At 44.1% G+C, this 23,003-nt stretch overlaps 1 protein-coding gene across 1 annotated transcript in view; it reads right to left on the bottom strand.

Moving 5' to 3' along the window:
* Positions 1–20,520, bottom strand: part of BTBD3 (BTB domain containing 3) — a 34,087-nt gene extending 13,567 nt beyond the window's left edge. The window contains exon 1 of the mRNA XM_055426640.2: positions 20,391–20,520. The gene's annotated coding sequence lies outside the window, so the exon portion shown is untranslated. The remainder of the gene's footprint in view (positions 1–20,390) is intronic.
* Positions 20,521–23,003: the final 2,483 nt, after the last annotated feature.

Below are 23,003 nucleotides of genomic sequence, written 5' to 3'. Positions count from 1 at the left end.
CAGAACAGGCTCTCAAGCAAAATGAAAATTAAAAAAACCAGCCATTCACGGTTAGCACCAACAAATCCTATGTCAACAACTAACAACACTAGCAACTCTTGTTTAACCTGCTCTAACCCTGCACTCTTGCCTGGACTTGTATTTGGTTTACTGCAAGAGACCTAAACAGCTCCAGCAGGGAAGGTGACTGAAGTTTAAAGAAGGTAGGCTGGACATTTCCAGAACCTAACAGAGAAGAGTAATGTAATCTGATACATTACGATGGAACAGTTTTGGTTTTGCTTATTTTTCTCTTCAATACTGAGCAAAAGTTACGCCTGTGATTTTGGAGGGAAAGAAATACATATATAAATGACAAAATGTTGACAGTTCCTAAAGATAGCAGCAGTTGCTGGAAAACAAGACTATATGTATGCTAAATTTGGAAATAAATATTGAGTCAAGCATTGGCAACACAATAGTGAAAAAAGTAAGTGCCAATAATACATGACCTTAGGGTTAGTTACTCAGAATCTGTGAGCCTCATTCTCCTAGTCTGTCAAATGGGGTGATTCCACTCAGCTCACTCCTTTCAGGATTATCCTGAAAGGCAAGATTACTTTGATAAAAGCTGAAAACACTCTGCAAAGGTAAATTTCCACTATTAGCAACAATGGTACCCAAAGCAGGGAACATTTGTGATACTATCTTCCAAAACACAAACACCCAAAGATTCATCTGGCTCCCTGCCCTCCTCATCTTCCTGCTTTACAGAATGGACATTTCATTCATCTGCAGGCTTGTTCGGCCCCGCCGAGCTGGCCCCGGGCTGCTGTGCCTCTCTTTCTGAAGCTGCAGGTGAGGTTCAATCAGGATGTCTGGGGTGCACTGTGGTGAGGTCCCACCCAACGCTCGACTGTGCCCCTGGAAGACACACTCCAGGCTGAGTGTCCCTGGACTTCAAGACTTCAAGATAGATACTGGTAGATGCCCAGCTGTGCCCTCCTCCTGAGAGAGCCCAAAGCAGCAGGCAGTCCAGAGCCACTCAGCAATGGCCACATTAGCAACTCAGTTTGGCCTCTCAACAGTGACGTGATGTGATTCTAGCACCAACTACGATGACAGCTAAGACAAACCCTTGGGCAAGGCATGCCTCCGTGTGGCTGGAGGGAGGAAGCTCACGGGCTGCTTCACTGCGTTTCCTCCTCACCAAGTCCCAGACAACCTTAAACTGTACATTACATTTGGGCAAACTGTCCCAAAGGTAGAATGTGACAATTCTGTGAAGGCAAGAACAATGATTCTTTTAAAATTTCATATAACAGTTAACATGATATTTGATGATTATAGCTGTGTCTGGGTGTGCTTTGTTTGGACTATTAACTCATCTAAATGCCAAATCATTCGCTATCATATGTTAAATGAGGTGATCCTGAAAACGACCATATAAAATATATCATACAACATACGCTAATGATAGATACTTAAAAGACTACTACTATGATCTCTTTTGTGAAGTTTAAGATGCTTCAGTAAACCAGGCAATCAATTGCTGATTTACATGTGCTCTGGGTGATCTCATATTGAGTGTCCTCATGTGTAAACGTGCTGACTACATAATCTCTCTTATCCAGATTTCTAGAATTAGAGAATCTGTATAATGTTTGGCAAAAATAATGATTTATTTAATATAGTCTTCTTTATATTTTAAGATTATGATTATGATCAAAACCCACCTAAAACTCTATGTATGTATTATATAGACATGATTTACTGATTGTAAGATTCCTTTTCCTCTCACTCCCCAACATTTTAACATCTCTGAAATTGGGTTGGATCTTATCATCGATGGCATTCTATAACTTTAAGCTCCTCCACGTTCTTGTTGATACATAAAGGCATGCCCTACAACTGATGGCTCCTTACAGTCAGTGAAATAAAGTAAAAGATACATAATTCACAAGGGAAAAAAAAGGGCTCTCTTCTTTAGGTTGGCTAATTATTCTGCTAACCAGTAAATGAGAGCTCAGAATTCTGGCTGAACTACATCAGAATAATCGAGCTTTCATCAAGTAGTCATCTGATAAAGTATTAATATATAATCGAAATTCTCAACTGCCACTACTACTGTTGACAACCGATGGCACGGCAAGGCTTATCTTGGATAAACTAAAGCCAGGCCTCAGGAGGTCTCTTCTGAGAAGGCCCAAGGCGGGGGCTGCTCTGACCCCAAAGGGGACATTCATCCCACTGGAGACGCCACAAGGACGGCCCTGCCCACCACAGCTGCAGCTTTCTCCAGGTCTGCTGTTGGCTTTAGTTGACAGAGGAGGAAAATAATGTTTTAGTCAAAGAAAAAAATTTTTTCCTAAGTATTTTTTATTTCGGCCAGTATATATATATTTTCTGATATTTGGGAAGATAATAACCAAAAATACCTTCATAATCAGATCATTAAAATTCAAAGGCCTCTTCACTTATGCACTTAACTAAAGAATGTGTGGTTTTATCAGATGAAGCCACCCTTTCCCGAAGAGCACAAGGAACAGGAAGAAGAAATCCCAACAGCCTTCACACCACCGGGTGTTCTGTATCAGTTCTGGTGTTAACAGGGTGAATGCATGCACGTTCAGTAGTGGCAGACTCTTTGCGACCCTATGGAGTGTAGCCCACCAGGGTCCTCTGGCCACGGGATCTCCGAGGCAAGAATATTGGTGTGAGTTGACATTTCCTTCTCCAGAGGGTCTTCCCGAGCCAGGGATCAACCCTCAATCTCTACCTCTCCTGCGTTGGCAGGCAGGTTCTTTATTACTGGCGCCACCTGGGAAGGCCTATTAACAGGGTAGGTGTCGCAAACCAACTTCCCCAACCTCCACAAGGTAGTAAAAATGCTCTGCAAGATAAAATAAGATTCCCAAATACAAGTCACATCACCGTGTGTGTTTGCCCTAGTCACTCAATGGCACTTAGAAATAAGCACTGCTCTGGTGGCTCAGATGGCAAAGCGTCTGCCTACAATGTGGGAGACCTGGGTTCAATCCCTGGTTCGGGAAGATCTCCTGGAGAAGGAAATGGCAACCCATTTCAGTATTCTTGCCTGGACAATCCCATGGACAGAGGAGCCTGGTGGGCTAAGTCCATGGGGTCGCAAAGAGTCAGACACGACGGAGCAACGTCACTTCTTCACTTCACTTCTCCTCTCCCCCAGAGCTTCCCTGGTGGCTCAGCGGTAAAGAACCCTCCTACCAATGCAGGAGATGTGGGTTCAGTCCTTGGGTCAGGAAGATCCCCTGGAGAAGGAAAGAGCAACTCGGACTGGTATTCTTGCCTGGGAAATCCCGCGGCCAGAGGAGCCTGCCGAGCTACAAGTCCATGGGGTCGCAGAAGAGTTGGACACGACTTAGCGCCTGAACAACAGCAGCAACAACAACACAGCTCTGCTCCCTCAACTACACTGCCCACAACACCTGAAGGACTGCTATGTGTTACCATAAAGACTTTTACCACTGTAAAAGCAGGAGGATATTTTTGGTAATGGCAAGGCCAGATTAAAAGAAAAAAATTTCATTTCCTATTGTAGCAAAGCCACACAGAAAAGACTAGTTACCCGTTTTATGTTTTTACCATCACCACACATGTCCACAAAGGCCTCAATTAATTACTATCTAATGAAATGCCTCCCTTCATTTTTATAATGTATGTGACTAGAATGAAATATAGTTATTTTAGGCAAACAATACAAGATCTAAACATAAGAGATGCGCTACAGAGAAACCGTGCTGCAGGGAAGCACAGACACATCTGAAATCACCAGGCATCTTCACGCCCAACTTTTAACCTCTCTTTTCTGGAGTGGAGACCGCCAAATAAAAACGAAAAACGCACACACGTTTCTATACTGAGTCACAAAAACATCTTCTAACAAATAATCTAAGTAGAATTAGAAGCCTGTGACAGAGGGTTATTATAGAAACCAGCTTCTGGCAAAAACTCAAAGTAAAATCTGTTTCTGCTTTAAGTCCAAATAAAAAAAATATGTTTTATGCTACTTTTAATCAGCTTTAAAGTCTATAATTCCCCAACGATGTTTTGAAGGACACAATACAAAGGCACACTGACTGTAAATGTTGGCATACCCTTAACCGTATCAACACCAAGGAGCATTCAGAGACAGCCACCACTTCCTGCAGGAATAATTACTGCGCAGAATTAAAGTTGAGGGGCTTCTATACTTAGTTTCATTGCATGTGTCAGAACTAAGAAAATAAGGTGTTTCAAACAAAAATTCCACTCTAATAATATAGTCAGCAAGTTTTTTTTTTTAATTAAAACCTACTCTGTAAGTAGGTCAATACTTGATCTGCCCAGATATAGAATAAAAACTGCTTGTAAAACAACGCTCAAGTAAGCCTCACTTAGAAAGTCAAGACTATTCATGAAAATATGTACTCAGATTTGGGGCTCCCCAATCTCTGCACCACATAAACACAGAGTATTTACAAGTGCACCCAACTCCAATGAGCAAACTAAATGCACTCAAGTCAAAATACATCTTCAACAAGCAGCAACGTAACTGTTAGTACCTCAAATTTTTGGTTTGGGATTTTTTTTTTTAGTTAACACTTGGAGAGGCAACCATTTCATCACAGTCAAGAAATGCATGGACTCATACAAGATCCACTGTTATAATAATGACTGGAACCAAACCACGGCAGAGCTGACAGTCTCTGAAAAGGGTGATCAAATTTACAAGAGCCAGGCCTCTGCATAAGCACCCCACTAGTCAGCTGTAGGGACGCCGCGATCCACGGAGTGTCCAGTGCGGGAGACCTGGCCGAGGTCAGTGTTTGTTTAATGCAACACTGTTCCAAAGAATTTAAAACATGACACACAAAGGAAACGGAAAGTGCTATTTAAGTGGCCTGTGGCCAGGTCTTAACCAACTGCTCTGTGCTGCTCTTCCTAAAGGGTCATCACAGGAAGAAGGGCGGCCAGTCTTCACATCAGCATGCTCGGAGTGCACACCAAGCACCTATCCAGAAGAAAATAAGTAAAAGGAACCCTGCCTCACCTTTCTCGGTGAGGGGAAGCCACAACTTGCAGTGCATCCTGGATCTCCACGGCCGGCCTCCGATGCCTGTGACCTGGCCTCCTCATTCACTCCCTTTACAAACAAGACTGTCCTCGAACCGAAATGAGCCCGCGGCCTCCTGCCATCCTCACTGTTAGAAGCCGCCCGTCCTTCACACTGCAGTCCCGGGACACCTCGGCAGGGAGGGTCTCTGGGCCTCCCCAAGACGCACTGTCTCACGTTTCACCTGCCTCGGGTGGTCTGACTAGGTGAGTTCTCCGAGGGCCTCCCAGCAAGACCCAAGAGCACCACGCCCACAGCCGGCTTCCAGCTGCTCTGCAGCAGGAAAGAGCAAGTGCAGCACTTCTGAGCCCTCCTGGAACCCTGAACTGCCTCGGGGAGCGCAACTGGTCCTGGGCTGAAGCGGAGGGCAGCGAAGCCTCTAGCTTTCTGAAACGCAGGTTAACACAAGAGACAGGGCTAAAGAACCCAGACATCTGGGCAACAGTGTCCTGAGGCTTCCTGAACATGTCTGAGCACAAACACGGCTTTATAACCCTGCATCCACCGAGCATCTAGTCCAATATTAAAGCTCGACTTAAAGCAAGTCCCCACATGTGCTCAGACCAAGGCTTTGCTTCATTAGCATCTAAAACTCACTGGAAGACAGATCTTCACACACTCCGAGAGAAGTGTGGGCTAACGAGGAGCAAGACGCAGTCGCCGGGACAAAGCTGCCTGTATCAAGTGGTCTCAGCTCACGGCCTAGCGCATTTATTCATAGCACCAGGAGAGGATTTTAGTGATTTAATGAACTAGGAAGGATAATAAATTCTCAGCGACTCACATGAAAGGAAGAAAGCAGTCATATGAATAATCTTAAAAAATGGGTAATTAAAAAGACGTTTACATGTGGCTTTGAAATGTGTTTCGTTTGTACTTAACGCTGAATGGGTGAATTTCCACTACATTAGACACACCCAATCTTCAAACAAAGTAATAAAACAGGCTTGTGTGTTTAGGGCTGAGTATATGAATAGTGTGGAAACTCACCCCCATCCTGCAAACAAGCCACACAGCTAGGGACGGGCAATGTCACATTTCAGATTACTGCACAGCATAGGCACAAGCAGAAAAACTCACTTCTTAACATGTGCTTGTCTCCATGAAAACACTCTACTGTAACGAACCGGAGTGTTAAGTAATCATGTTTGTTTTTTTTCCCCCAAAATAAAGAATTCTCAACTTCAGTTTACATACTATCTGACATTACTGGAGTAAGCATAAACGGAAATGATCCCATCAACAGTGGAGGAGCTGAACAGCCTAGCCACGGCTGCAGTCTCTTGCTGGTGTGTTTATTCCAGTCTTACCACCAGCAGCGATTTTTAAAATCATTAGTAGGGTTAAACTGCTAAGAAGTAATGGCCTGAATTGTGTACTGGCAAAAAATATAGCTTGAATTTCTAAGCAACAAGTTCAACTCGCTGGAAGAACACATTTTTGGGGAAGGTGGGCTGAAGTAAACATACTGTCTTGCATCTGTTGGTTAAAGTGTGTGTGTTTTAACATATTAAGTATTTTAAGCAGGTCTGAATTGCGCTGGTTCAAAGGGTAATTGACATAGGTACTGAAGCCCTCTGAAACTGCCTTGTGATACTGGCGGTGGTGACACGTCACCAAAAGCCCTGCCTTCTGCCCCAAACGGAAAAGGGAGCTTCAAACACATAAGGGACTGGTCTACCACCAGGCTCGGGGACTCTCTTTCCCTTTCACAGTTGAAGTTGCTGGTTCCTAAACCTGGATGGTCACTCCAGTGAACCCTCAGCAGCCAGAGTGAACATTACGGAAAGGCACGTTAAGTGGTTTTGGGTTCCCCGTGCCTCCCCAACTCATACTTGGAGGACTTGAGGGACTTGGGAGCCGTGATCAAACAGCTTGTGTGAAGGCAGACTAGCTACTGTGTGTTCTTTTGTCATAATCAATGGACTATCTCACGGGCAATCTCCGGGAGATGCAGCAGTAAAAACTTCTGATTTTATTAAATCTCAACCCTTGAGTATACATTTTCTTAACATTTTATGTGATGAAATGGAAAGTATGCTTAAAGCATTTCTGGTGAAACTGAAACAGAATGGTTGGCATGGGAAAAAAAAAAACAACACTTGTGTGAGAGCCGAACCAGCCACTTATTTCATGGAACACCAATGCACTTGAGAAAATATGCAAAATATGCTTATTCACACTTAGGTATTTAGAAGACATTTTCTTAAAAATGAATGCAATCAGCTGACTATTTATTGAAAACGAAAAAATTCAAACCTTCGAGCAAAAGCTGGAATTTTGGAATTCTTGATTATGTCACTATGAGCTTGATAGCTTCCCAAGACTGTCACAGACTTCTTAAAGACCATTTCTGATTAACGGTTGGTGACATTAGTTTTTTAACATTGTATAAAGAAACATGTCAACATTTTAAAGATTTGCATAACTCAGTGAACCAGTATTTTCTAATAGTATTGCAATTACATTAAAGAATCATGTATGTTGGTAAAAGGTTCATTCAAAGTACACAACAGACCAATGGATTTTAGTATGAGAGGAATACAGAAAGTTCACTGATGGTTTTCATCAGTTGAGTCCACACAGCAATCAACCTTTAAGAAATTATCATTCAAGTTTCACTGAGGTATCAGAGAATATCCACAGTCATCTCAAAAGACTATTAACATGCTCAGCTGCTATCTGTGTGAGGTCATATTTTCTTCATAAGCTTCAATCAAAACACATTTTTAAACAAACAAATATTTAAATTTTTTCTCTGTTTTCATTTCTATTTCAGTAAATATTACATAAACAAAAGCTCTCTGGGTTTCTTGAAATATTCAAAACTATAAGAATCCTGAGGTCAAAAAGTGTAAGAACCATTGCTGCCCACTTGACACAAGGAGTTTGGATTTTACTCCAAGTGTAATTGTGGTAAGCTATTAGCAGTTTTAGTGAAGATTCCTAAAAAAAAGAAAAAAAACAACAACTTTAAGTGATCAGGGCCAGGGTTTTACACATGCCTGTTTTTTGGTTCTACTCTTCCAGAAAACAATAATTAATTCCCAGAGCGTAATTCTCAACTATCAGGTAGACAGAATGAAAGACACGAGAGAATGACAATCTCTGTCAGAAAAAATTAACAACAGCCAAGGAGCTAACACTCCAGGTTATCTTACACTGCTCAGCACCTTAACCCTGTCCTGTCCTCAGAGACTGCAAATGCAAGACACAGGATGCACCAGTAGACACCTTCTTCAAAGATCTTAAGAAAAAAATTAAATGAGCTTTGAGTAGACTTAGACTACTATCTCTAGTAGCGTCACATAAACCATCAAGAAAGAAGCAAGTTTCTCTCTGATAGTTTGCTCTCTGCTACGGGAAAATGAGAAGCAGTAACTTCTGCAAGGTAAACATGGTTGCCAACATTTAGTAGAATTTGTTCACATTTGCCTTCATTTAGAGATACATTGAGCTTCCCTGGTGGCTCAGATGGTAAATCATCTGCCTGCAATGTGGGAGACCTGGGTTCGATCCCTGGGTTGGGAAGATCTCCTGGAGAAGGAAACGGCAACCCACTCCAGTACTCTTGCCTGGAGAATCAGAAACTGCCTCCTCTTCCAACACACCATTTTAATTGTGGTTTATGTAGTATCAAAATATTCCTCTGTATTAAATAATCGAAAACAGTGCGATGGAAATAAAGTTTAGGTTAGGACTCTGCAGAAGTCCAAAGGGAATATATCTACCAGCTGTGACTTTTCGTTTAAAAGCTGCCTTTTCTTAAAGAGCTGGTGTTTACTTTCTCAAAAGATTTTAGAGCTTGTGTCAGTAGGTGTGTGATTCTCCTACCTTCCTACACTCAGTAATTTATTATTATTAAGAAAGACAATAAAATAAAAATACAGGTTGATCTGATCTCAAGAATCTGATTTCCCTATAGCCCAATCCAAACACCATTAGGTTTTGACATCCCTAACTGACACCCTCCAGGTCGAGTAGTCGCAATCTGGTGAGGATTTTGAGAATGTATTGGGAGCCGTGTGCTGTCCCGGAGTCCAGGCCCAACTCTGGCATAATGAGGCATCCTTCCTGGCAAGGACAGGGGAAAGCAGCTAACAACACAGCCCAGAGTCTCACGTACACACGGGCTGATCCTATAGTCCCAAAGACAGACTGGCTCAACAGTGTTACATTAACTAGAAAACCTACTCACTCCCATAAAGGCATTCTCCAGCATTTACTAGGATGTGCTGAAATCCTCCAGAGGAGGGGTGGGCAGTCGGCCGCCAGAGACCCGCTCCTGCAGCCAGGCCAGACTCTTAACTCCTCAGCCCATCTCCTGAGCTGCAGGAGGGGTGAGGGGAGAGACCAGGGAGTGGAGAAGGCACTCTGGGGTGCACACAGTGGGTGTGTTAAGAGGGGCTGGGGACAGGGGAGGGCTGTGCCAGAGAGGAAGCAACAGCCAGAACAGCTGTTGGGTGTCTGAACCTGCAAGGGGAGCAGCTTCTCACACTTTTAATGTGAACGTTAACATTATTTTAAGAAGAGAGGCCTGCTGTTACCCTAGTCAAGAATTTTATTATTTTCTCAACTTTCTAGGAATATAGGTTATTCCCCAGGACACATCTAGATGGAGTTTGACTACTACACTTGACTTTCTACTACACATCCCATGAACACAGGTATGACTATAGGTAATGGTCTAGATGCAAGACCTTGTCTTTCCAGAGACTCACAGTATAATGCCTGACGGCCAAAACCAGCCCCTTGCTACATACAGAGTAGGTGTGTTTGCTGGTGCTAGATAAGCAAAATCACCACTTCTAAAAAACCGGTGGATACAAGAAAAGGTGGCAATCAAAATCTTTACAAAGAAAACAAACATTGTACTTACCCAGGTCCCCAGCCCAGGTGTGTAACTATAAAAAGCAAGGTGTGCTTTCCAAGTGGGCTATCCATTAACAGCCTAAACTAAGGGGTATTTTGTAATTCAACAGCGGAAAAGCAGACCAGTGCTTTCCATTCAAACTTGGCCAACAGCACTGACTGTTTAAGAGTTCAAAATAAACTGTAACAGTGATAACTCTTAAAGAATGAATCTTTGTACTAACGAAACACAAAAACAATGATCAGAGCCTCAGAGACAACACAAATGCATCAAGTGACGCATTCAGAACACTGGTGCTTATGACATTTTATTTCTAATATGCATTGTAATCATGGCTAAAATGGTACACCTTCTAAATATGGGGACCTAACCAGTGCTGCGCTCAATATGCCAGCAAATTTGGAGAACTCAGCAGTGGCCACAGGACTGGAAAAGGTCAGTCTTCATTCCAATCCCAAAGAATGTTCAAACTACCACACAATTGCACTCATCACACATGCTAGTAAACTCATGCTCAAAATTCTCCAAGCCAGGCTTCAGCAATATGTGAACCGTGAACTTCCAGATATTCAAGCAGGTTTTAGAAAAGGCAGAGGAACCAGAGATCAAATTGCCAACATCCGCTGGATCATGGAGAAAGCAAGAGAGTTCCAGGAAAACATCTATTTCTGCTTCATTGACTATGCCAAAGCCTTTGACTGTGTGGATCACAATAAACTGTGGAACATTCTGAAAGAGATGGGAATACCAGACCACCTGACCTGCCTCTTGAGGAACCTGTATGCAGGTCAGGAAGCAACAGTTAGAACTGGACATGGGAACAACAGAATGGTTCCAAATAGGAAAAGGAGTACGTCAAGGTTGTATATTATCATCCTGCTTATTTAACTTATATAGAGTACATCATGAGGAACGCTGGGCTGGAAGAAGCACAAGATGGAATCAAGATTGCTGGGAGAAATATCAATAGCCTCAGATATGCAGATGATACCACCCTTATGGCAGAAAGTGAAGAGGAACTAAAATGCCTCTTGATGAAAGGGAAAGAGGAGAGTGAAAAGGTTGGCTTGAAGCTCAACATTCAGAAAACAAAGATCATGGCATCTGGTCCCATCACGTCATGGGAAATAGATGTGGAAACAGTGGAAACATTGTCAGACTTTATTTTTTTGGGCTCCAAAAATCACTGCAGATGCTGATTGCAGCCATGAAATTAAAAGACGCTTACTCCTTGGAAGGAAAGTTATGACCAACCTGCTGCTGCTGCTAAGTCACTTCAGTCGTGTTCGACTCTGTGTGACCCCTTAGACGAAAGCCCACCAGGCTCCCCCTTCCCTGGGATTCTTCAGGCAAGAACACTGGAGTGGGTTGTCATTTCCTTCTCCAATGTGTGAAAGTGAAAAGTGAAAGTGAAGTCGCTCAGTCGTGTCCGACCCCTAGCAACCCCACGGACTGCAGCCCACCAGGCTCCTCCATCCATGGGATTTTCTAGGCAAGAGTACTGGAGTGGCTTGCCATTGCCTTCTCCTATGACCAACCTAGATAGCATATTAAAAAGCAGAGACATTACTTTGCCAACAAAGGTCCGTCTAGTCAAGCCTATGGTTCTTCCCATGGTCATGTATGGATGTGAGAGTTGGACTGTGAAGAAAGCTGAGCGCCGAAGAATTAATGCTTTTGAACTCCGGTGCTGGAGAAGACTCTTGAGAGTCCCTTGGACTGCAAGAAGATCCTATCAGTCCATTCTAAAGGAGATCAATCCTGGATGTTCATTGGAAGGAGTGATGCTAAAGCTGAAACTCCAATACTTTGGCCACCTCAGGCGACGAGTTGACTCACTGGAAAAGACTCTGATGCTGGGAGGGACTGGGGGCAGGAGGAGACAGGGACGACAGAGAATGAGATGGCTGGATGGCATCGCCGACTCGATGGACATGAGTTTGAGTGAACTCCGGGAGTTGGTGATGGACAGGGAGGCATGGCGTGCTGTGATTCATGGGGTGGCGAAGAGTTGGACGCGACTGAGCGACTGAACTGAACTGAACCTGCTCACATCACTATTACTGAAAAATTAAGATTTTCAAAAAATAAGGAACTAGATATGTTTTGTAGGAAACAATTTAGAAATTGAAGGAAATGTTCCTATTTTTGTTTAACTCACTGATAATGGTTTTATGCATTTCTAGAGATAACACACATCATGGTTTTGGTTTATTGTCTGTTCTTTGGCTGCTGACATAATTCCTAAAATCATCTTTTTCTGGCACATAACACCACTTAATTAATCCAACAGTACAAAACACACAAATATTCTGTGCCCTATTTGAAAGAGAGGGAGTCTGACGTTTCTGAGGTGTACTGAGATTTGAAGCACAGCAAAGGAGATGCTAGAGACTAAGAGACTGTACGTAGAACTTTAAACGACTGCTCTGATGACTGCTGCAGGGACGGCCACGACACGCTTGTCAGGGAAACTGAGGGCAAAGGCCTGACTGCCTTTGATTTTGTGGATTTAATACCATGTTCAACCACGTGCTTCTCTGTGGCTCTGAAGGACTTCAAAATCATCTTATAAAAGAACTTATTTCAGCTAGAACATTGGAGGAAAAAGGACTTAAAGATGGGGAGAGAGATGGGCTCAGAGATGGGAAGATGTCTGAACAGCAAGGAAACACAGAAGAGAGAAAACAAGTGGCTGCGTCCCATTCTGAGATAGGTTAGAGAATAAACAAACCGCAGATCGCTGACACTCACCAGGGATCGCAGGCCCCTTTATCCTGAAATGTTCCTCACCCCACTGGTTAAAAACTGAAAGCCAAAGAGAGCAGATTCTAGAATTCAATTCACATCATTCAGATGTGAATTCATGCAGTTGGCTAAGGCCTTCTGACAGTTAAGTGGCCTTTTCCTAAACTCTGGCAGGGTTCAGCACTTTAATCCTCATAACCACTCTCTGTATTATTATATCCATTATGAATTATACATGTTCTGCAACTTCTGTTTTGCTGGGGGGACGCTAAATCACCAGTGTTGGATCCAAGATGCTGTACAACTACCCTGCTTTATGAGAAAGTCATTGGAAAAAAAATGGAGCAGACTATATTTATTTATTCAAAAAAATTTTACTGACCACATTCTGTGTATCAGGCACTTGAGACACATTAATGAACAGACATAAAAATACTTGGCCACATGGAACTTCTTGTCTAGCAGGGACAGGGAGATTCACCAAAAATAATAAATAAATAAGTCATACAGTAATGTAGATGCCACAAAAAATGGAAACAATGCAATCCACGAAGGACACAAAGAATAGTTTGCAGCTGTAAACAGCGGGGACATCACTGCTGAGACTGTAGTTTAGTGAAGAACTGAAGGTGCAGAGGGACACAGGCAGAGTGAACACCCTGCACAAAGATCTCAAGGGGGAATGTGCCTGCAGGGTTCCAGGGTCAGTCAGGAGGGAAGGCTGGCTGGACGGAGAGCATTCCATCCCAGGGAAAGGGCTGGGGAGGAGGTCAGAGCTGGGGAAAACAGGATGCACTGGGCTTTGTGAACCATCGTGAGACTCTGACTTTTACTCTGAGGGACATGGAAAGCAGGTGAAGAATCTGAAGCATATCTGACCTATGTATTAAGAAGATCACTCCAGCTGTTATGCTGGTAACACAGTAAAGGGAAGTCAGGAAGGTGAAAGGAGAGGCCACTGAAACCACCCAGGCAGGAGGTGCTGGAGACCCGCAGGAAGGCGCTTGCAGCAGAGAGGGGAAAATGGGCTGAACTGCTGGCTTTATTTTCAGGACAGGATTGTGGAAACATCTGGAAGATAAAGCAGTAGGATCTGCTAAGAGCCTGGATGTAGAGTGGGAGAGAAAGAGAAGAGTCAAGATGATTCCAAGGTTTCTGACTTAAATAACCTGAAAAAGGGAACTACCCTGACACAGAAACTGGGGCAGGCTACAGGGAGGACAGGTCTGCAGAGGAAGATCAGAAATTCTGCTTTAGTCTTTAAAAGTGAAGTATCTTTCACATATTCAAGTCAAGAAAGTAGATGGATAACACACATCAGGAGTTAAAGAGTGCCACCCCAGCTGGAAGTATACACTGGGAATCTTAAGAAGCTGCATGGTATTTTATTAAACTCTTACAACTGTTTGTGACAAGAGTCCTACAAAAACTGAGCCGGAAGCACTCCAAATTAACAGGCTGTGTAGGGGGAAAGAAAAGCACACATTAACACAAAAAAATGACTGAAAAGTCAGTGATACAGAGGGAGAAGCAGAAGACTGTGGTGTCCTCAAAATCAAATGAAGAACGCCAAATTAAAAAGGGAATGACCAATTATATCAAATGCTGCCAAGAGATAAAGATGAGAGATGACTGTTGCAATCTGCAATATTTTATTCCAAAAAATCCCTGGAAAAATACCAGTCAGCCCCCACCCCAAAGACATGAATATTTTATTAAATACATTATCTTTTTTTTCAGATTTTTTAAATAATTATTTTATAATAATTACATAATTTATAATTATATAATAATAATTACTATATACTTACATTTATAATTTATTTGTTTTGACTTTGGTCTCTGCTGCTGCACGGGCTTTCTCCAGCTGCAGCGAGCGAAGGTTACCCTGGGCTGCCGTGCGTGGGCTTCTCTGGTTGAGCAGCGCAGGGTTTACGGGGCACGGGCTTCAGTAGTTGTGGCACAAAGGCTCAGCTGCTCAGCAGCGTTTGGAAACCTTCCTGGCCCAGGGATCAAACCCGCGTCTCCTGCGCTGGCAGCCAGATTCTTTACCACTGAGCCGCCAGGAAGCCCTGGACCTTACCTCTTAGTTCTGTCACGAACGGAATTTATTTTTCTAAAGAACTATTCTAAAGGGAAGGATTTACTTCAGTTTAATATTTGGGACTCAAGTCAGTAGATTTGTTAAGAAATACTAGTGATAAACTGCAGCTGCTAACAGTAATCTGCTAATATTCCATTCTTCAGTTCAGTCACTCAGTGGTGTCCGACTATCCGTGACCCAGTGGACCGCAGCAGGCTGGGCCTCCCTGTCCATCACCAACTCCCAGAGCTTGCTCAAACTCATGCTCACTGAGTCGGTGGTGATGCCATCCAACCATCTCATCCTCATCCCCTTCTCCTCCTGCCTTCAATCCTTCCCAGCATCAGGGTCTTTTCAAATGAGTCCTATCTCTTAAAAAAAAATACCTCTAGGTAAATTGGAAATAAAACGATAGATTTTCTGTCCTGGTGAGAAATTACGATAAACAAAAGCCAATATTGTACTACTGTTTTTCCTATTAAAGAACAAAAGTTTGCACATTATTGCCACTACTATTTGTGGCAGAAGTATTTTATAATATTCCAGAAGGCTAATACTAGTGCAGTCTGCCATGAAACCAAAATAAAAGGTATAATTATTAGAAAGAAGTAGATACAAGTCACTATATAGAACTGATTATATAACTAGGAAACCCAAGAAAATAAACTGGAAAGCTCTTACAATAAGAGCCAGGTATAATACAAAGAACAAAAATCAACAACCATCTTATACCAACAATAGCCAACTTGATGAACCCTTCACAACAGCAACAAAAACATAAATACCTAAGAGAACCCTAACAAGAAATGTTAGGATTTAATAACGATTAGGCAAACAAACAAAACACCTCTGTGTAACTTTTCACATCCCTTCAGGAAAACAGACTACTCTATGTATACATGATGGTCCTTGTCAAAGAACCAAAATCACTGGATACTTCTCAGTTCTAAGGATTCATCTGCAGAGCCTTCCAGGTTAAGATGGCATGTTTAACAAAACATCAAGCATTCAAACATCCTCTTTCTACATTTCACATTGATGTCAGTAAAGAGATCTTTCCAGAAGACACGCATCAAGCATATAAAGACCTGTAGTAAAAATGACAACGAAATCATGAAAGTGGAAAGCAGACAGACAAGCAGCAACTCAGCAGACCTGAGAGTGAGATGCCCCAGCACCCGTGGAGAGCTGAGAAGCACTCCAGTCTGCTCCAGGACTGGAGGAGAAAGGGTCAAGGAGGGGTAAACTAAGCCCGACTTCCTGGATGCCCTTGCCACCTTCTCACTGTGGAGTTCTGGTCCACAGTCCCAGAGCCCTGCCAGACTGGACCTGATGAAGTCTTCAGACTGCGAGAGCACCAGAACCTTCCCCAAAATGAAAAGGATGCTAAGATTTCAGCCAGAGGCCTCAGGATCACTGGCAGCTGGACCCTCTCCCCAGCACAGGGTGCTACCAGAGGACCAGCCTCTTACTAGACCAAGAGCAAAAGATCATACTTGTGGCCCCAGTGAAAAACTCAAAAAAAAACATCAAGAGCCGGAAGGCTGCCACTGAGGAGCCGAAGGGGAGGGCGAGACGGCCACTTATTTTAAGTAAGTATTTTAGTACTCTTAGGTTTAATTATGTGCATGTATTAGTATAAAGATAATAAGATCATCTTAACCTGAAGGGACAGATGGCTATAAGTAGGATTTTTAAAAGAACAGTGTGACTTGCTCAAGCAGATATTTCCATATATTCTAAATGTACAATTAAAAAGATTTACCATTGATTAAGATTAGAGATCAATCACTGAAGAATAAGACCTAAAACAGAATCAGACCCAAAAGTTAGTCAAGATCTTAAAATATAATAAATGGAAGACCACAACCCAGGGAAGAAAGGATGGACTGTCTAACAGACCTGCCGGTAGACAGGGCTGACTCAGAAGGAGAGGGTGCTGTAAGACAGTTCACACCTGTGTGCTAACAGAAAAGTAAATGTACAAACCTGTACTGTGCTAAGCCACTGAGCCGTGTGACCCCATGGACCGCAGCCTGCCAGATTCCTCTGTCCATGGGGATTCTTTCTCCAGGTAAGAATACTGGAGTGGGTTGCCATGCCCTCCTCAAAGGGATCTTCCCAACGCAGGGAAGATCTCCCTCATTGCAGGCGGATTCTTTACCAACTGAGACACCAGGGAAGCCATTGTATGTACAAATCTAATATATATTAAACAGACATTTTAAAATCATTTTTTAAAATCATCAATTAAGAATAAAATGGGCAAAGTACCTGAACAGACAACTCTCAAAAGGCAAATGAATGAATAAAAAGCAAATTACTAATTTCAACTAGTTACCAAAAAAATATGAATTAAAATAAGGCCACATTTTTCCTGCAAATTGGGAAAGATTAAACACTGGAGTGTTGACACTATAGGAAGACCATCCTGCATGTAAGGGAATCGACGTGTCCTGGTATAAGCAATTTGGCAACAGGCCTCAAGAGTTATAAAGGAGTTCACCTGTGCCCCAAGAGTTCTGCTATAAATCTAACCTGAGACGTCAGAGACAGCGAGGCTTTCAGACAAGCGCCTTTACCCCAGCTCGACCTGTGTGTCTATTACTTTCTGAGCCTACCTCCTCTGCCAGACTCTGCTGAAGACCTTGCTCTATTTGGCTCATTCCATTGCTCCAAAACTCTATGTTGCAGGCACAATTATTACCCCCATTCTATGCATAAAGGAAGCACAATCAAATAATTAGGCAATTAAGGTCACTTAATCGGAAAAGGCCAAGATTTGCAACTACAGTTTAATATCATATTCCGAAACACTAACAATGGAATACGTCAAACAAGAGAAAACTAGTTAAACAAACTCTGACATATCCATCATTTAAAATTTTATTTTTGAGGACGACTTAAGGGCACAAGAAATGTCTGTGATATATTAGCAAAGGGGCAATATTTAAAACTACAAATGAAATTAAAGTACCAATTTTGCTTAAAAGTGTATCTATGCAGACAAATAAAATGGGACAAATGGAAGTATATCATGCCATGTACAGCTGTTTATTTCTGGATGATATTGCTGTGATTTTTATGTCCTTAAGATCAGGTGAGAAGTTACCACTTTTAGCTGCACATCATTACTGCTGAAATACAAGGTCCATCAAATCAAAGGGTTTTCCACTATTTTTCTTTGCTCAGAATAAAATGGGGAAAATCAGCCTTACAGAATTTGCTTGATAGTCCAAAAGTTAACTAGCACATAACACCAGAGTAGAGAAAACTTCTTCAATCCCTAATACATGCTGGAAATCTCTATACTAACATAAGCATTTTGGATTGACTGATCAAATTCTGATCATCTACACGGCAAAGTTTGAAAGATTTCAAAACACAAAAAAGCCTGAAGACACGTCTGAACTATTTTACATGAACAGTTTTAAGAGTTCCTTGCAAAATAAACTGGAATGAGTTGGCGAGGGAATAACTGTTTTGTGCATAAAAGAACGAACATTAGAATAAAAACCTGTCTTTGGATGTGTGTGTGTTGGGGAAGGGAAGGAGTGGGTGAATCTGTAGAACTGTGCCTTTCCTTCGTTAAAGTATAACATTACAAGTGGTCTAACTTTTTGCAAAGAATCATGGCAAAGAACTTTCTAGGAATGAAACAATTTACAAGCTGACAATGGTATCTGGTCACAAATTAGCAAAGGTTTTGGCAAGGATGTAGGGTTATATTTCACTTTTAAAACTTAACTATGTCTTCAGACTTTAGAAAAATGAGCTTACCCTTCGAAGATGTGTGCCCCAAAGGAAAATCAAGTTTTTTTAAAAGGTGCTTTTCATCTCTTTTAGAACTTTGTTACACAAGTTCTTAGTGCAGAGATTGGTAAAGAGAATCTCTTCAGGGGAGAACAGCAGAGCTGCTCGTACTGTCACTCCATACAACAGCACTGATAAATAATTCTGTAATCACTTAGAAAGAAAAACTGGGACTGTATGAAGGCACCCTTACCTGGGCCGAGGCAAAGAAAAGGGAGATTCAAACTCTTTAGAAAAGGAATCGTCCTATTCAGCAAACCAAAGGTAGACCCACCCACTTCCCCTGGAAGACCCGTTGCTATGGTAACCCGCATCCCACCCACCCACACACCCACACACATACTCACTCACACACCCGCATCACACACACACACACACACCCCGTCAAGACAATCAGAACTTGCTGGGGGAGGGGATCCTCCCAGAGGTCCAGGGATGGATGGCTAAAAAGGGGTAGCTGGGGAAGGGTGGGGAGGGAGGCTGAGAGCGAGTTAGAAGAAGCCAAGGCAGGGGTCAGAGAGGGTGGCCTTACTACTAAGAAATTCAACGCAGCAGTTAGAACAATGTCTGGACGCCAGAGTGGTGTTTAGACAAAGTTTGAACCTTGAGAGACGCTTCCCTCCGTCCCAAGGGTTCGGGAACAAGCTACTCTTTGTGAGTTCCTGCATATGGGGAACGTTTCAATTCAGCAGTATCAAACTGCTACTTGGTAAAACTCAAAACTTGACTTTCTTATATTAAACCGGCGCTTCCCAAACTCTGCTGCACTGCAGGAATCACTGAGGGAACTTTACATACCGCGTTTTAATTGGTCTGCAGTTTTGAGCCTAGAGTTTTAAAACTCCCCGGTGACGCTTTCGTGCAGCCAGTTTTGGGAACTACAGTACTCCAAGATGTGGCCGAGAGTATTTAAATCAAAGGATGAAAGAGAGAAGGGGGGAAAGAAAGCACAATCATCGCTCTTTGTCTTTTCACGGCTAATAATAGAAATTAGCTGGCTTTCTCCAAGTGCACACAGGACAATAGGTTTCTTGATAAATAGGAGTCCCCGGCATGTCCTAACAATACTTTCTTTGAGATAAAAAGACCAGGCAATAAGTCTATTCTTCCTAAGAGAGCAAATACCCTTACCAAAACACCAAACCTGCACATCTATCTCAAGAGCGAATGGGCCGTAAACACCGCTCAGAACTTGGAGGACGAGCTGCAGGACCACAAGGAAACCGAACTCGCAGAAGCCCAGCAGCGTTCGCCGGGGCCCCGCAGCCCCCAGGGGGGCCGAGGGCGAGTGTCGGCCCCCGGGACCCCCGGCGCCCCGGGACAGTCACTCCGGGGAAGTTTGCTCGCGCTCAGCCCTCGGCTCCCAGGCGGGGGGCGCGGCCGCCACCTGCCCGGCGGCCCCTCCCGACCGCGGCAGCCTCCCGGGGTCGCGCTCGCGGCGGGCGCCCGAGCTGCCGGCAGGGCCCCGGGGGCTCGCCTCGGCCCTCCCCGGGGTCCCGGGCAGCAGCGGGCCGGGCCGGACGCCGGGACCAGCGCGGGGCCGGCGCCGCCCCGGGAGCGCGTCCGGAAGCCGCCTCCGCGGCCCGCGCCCCCGCAGCCGGCGCCCCCCACGCCGCCCGCCGCGCCCGCCGCGCCCGCAGCCCGGCCCGGGCCCGCCGCGCTCGGCCCCTGCGGCCCGCGGTAGGGCGCGCGCCCCAGCTCGGCGGCCCGGCGCTGCGCACGCGCGGAGGCGCCCGCCCGCCCGCGGCGCCCTCACTCACCGCGCGCCGGTCCCGTCTCCGCAGGCGGCGCCGCCGTGCGCACCGCGCTCCGCTCGCCGCCCGGGCCGGGGGCCGCTGCTCAGGCCCCGACCAGGGCTCTCGGGGATGCGGCGCCCGGCGGGCTCGGCGGGGACCCGCACGCAGGGTACGCTCCGCGGGGCCGCGCGCGCGCCCGAGCGCGGGGGCGGGGCCGAGGAGTGCGCGCGCCCGAGCGCCGGGGGCGGGGCCGCGCGGTCTGCGCGCCCGGAGGCACCCCTGGACACCGGGCATGCGCACTGCCCTGCCAGCCCCTGCCCTGGCGGCGGCGGGCGCTGACCCTGCACCAGTGAAACCTAGGCCGGTGGACGAGCGCCAAAAGGCACCCTTCACGGAGAGGCTGCAGTCTTCTACTCGGTGTCATTTGTCAGTTAAGGTGTTAAATATTTATTGAGCACCTACTTTGGTGGAGCCTTCGTGCAGAACGCGGGACATACTCAGGTCATGGGGAACCTATTGCATTTGGCTTTGGGATTCCTTTTCGGGCACTGGTTCCAGCCCTCTCTTTGACCAGATGAGAAAGGCGCATAAGTAGAGATTCAGTTCACCTCATTCATTCAGTCATGTCCAACTCTTCGCGACCCCATGAACCGCAGCACGCCAGGCCTCCCTGTCCATTACCAGCTACCGGAGTTCACCCAAACCCATGTCCACTGAGTCAGTGGTGCCATCCAACCATCTTATCCTCGGTCGTCCCCTTCTTTTCCTGCCCTCAATCTTTCCTAGCATCAGGGTCTTTTCAAATGAGTCAGCTCTTCCTATCAGGTGGCCAGAGTATTACCCAGTACCTGAACCTGCAAACCTTAACGACACTGTTAAGCAATTTGGGGAATGAGAGTTGCCGCTGGCTGGGGTCTTGAGAAAACTTTGAGAAGCCTAGAGGGGAAAGAGATGGAGTCAGAAGACAAGATCACCTGGGTGAATGCAAAGGCAGAAATCACACACACACACACACACACAAGCAAATAATACATGAACTCATGAACTATTTTTGGAGCCAAAATTGAACCTGAATGTCTTGTTCATAGTGAAGGGCAAAAATGGTGACTAGAAAGGTAATTGATGTTCCTTTGGAAAAGACTGTTGATGCTTCACTTCAAATTTTCAGCTTTTTTCAGTGGACAATTGATAACTACTAGAGATGTCGGGGAGAAGGGTCCGGTGGTGTGGGGGTCTGATTAATGCCGAATTTTGGAACATAAAGTGAAGGCCATACATGAAATGCTATAGAAGTAGTAGGGTCCTGAATTCGAGTGTTGGCCTCAGGGAATGCATGGACAAGTTTTCAGATTGTGAAAGACAGAATTCCCTAGTTTTTGTCACTGCCTAGTTTTTGTCACTGCTTGTTTGAGAAATAACTTTCTCTTTCTCATGACAGATACCTACTTCATTAGACTCGATCATCATCCTTGGTGGATATTTATTAGTGGATAAATTAGACCTCAAAAATATACAGCTACAAGCCCTAAATATTGGGTTGGCCAAAAAGTTCATTTGGGTTTTTTGTATGATGTGAGAGAAAATCCCGAACAAAATTTTTGGCCAACCCAATACTTTTAAAATGAATTTGGCCCTGGGAGAATATACTTCTTCTTAATTGAAAAACAGCAACAACAACAGCAACATTAATTTGGGAGATAGTACACAAAATGAAAAATAAATGGATTTTGGAAAACAAAAAGTTCTTTTGTAAACTCCAGATCCTCCATAGCAAACTGTTGGATGTTGTGCAAGTTGTTCAGTGCTTACTGTAGTCATTTGTAATGTCAAGAAGGAAGAAATTTGACTCTACCCTTCTTCTGGCTGGTCTAAGAATTAGGTTGAGACAGAGAAACAGGAGAAAAAACAAAAGTTTAATAACGTGTTAACTGAATAACTCACCGAAATGGCTCAAACCCCACCTTAAATATCTTCATTTTAGAGACAAAAGGTGTTACCAATTGTGGCTGGGACTTCAGAGGGGAAGAAGACAATTCTTATGAAGGTGGAAAAGCAAATGTTTTGTAAATAAATGTTTTCTAGGCCCCGCAAAGACAAGGAAACACTGAGTAGACTGATCTGTAAGCTCTGTTCCCCTGCCACCCTTAGCCCATATGTTTTTTTTTTTTTTTGACTGGTGTCTCTGGTAATAATAGCTCTATTCCTGGAATATGCCTTTTATCTGAAATAATTAAAAACGTTTTTTTGATTGCACTGTACATCATGTGGGATCTTCGTTCCCCAACCAGGTATCTAACCCAAGCCCCTTGCATTGGAAATGTGGAGTCCTAACCACTGGATCGCCAGGGAAGTGCCTAACTAAAATTTGTTGCAGTTATGAGGAAGGTCAAAGTTTCTTCCTGAGTCTTTTAGTTTTGATTGTTTTCAGTTTTAAACAAATCTGCATACCAAAGAGACATTTGGGATGGCAAGTTTTGTTCCCCTGCAGTAGCATGGAATCATAATATTTACCTTGTATGATGGTTAATTTTATGTGTGTATTTGGCTAGGCCACCATACTCAGATATTTGGTCAAACATAGTCTGCATGTTTATGTGAAGTTTTTTTCAGTTGAGATTGACATTTAAGTCAGTGGAC

Source organism: Moschus berezovskii, chromosome 15 (assembly GCF_049115385.1).
Source record: "Moschus berezovskii isolate FMDL1 chromosome 15, NW_MosBer_1.0, whole genome shotgun sequence".
Taxonomy (NCBI): domain Eukaryota; kingdom Metazoa; phylum Chordata; class Mammalia; order Artiodactyla; family Moschidae; genus Moschus; species Moschus berezovskii.
This window is presented reverse-complemented; position numbering and strand designations above follow the sequence as displayed.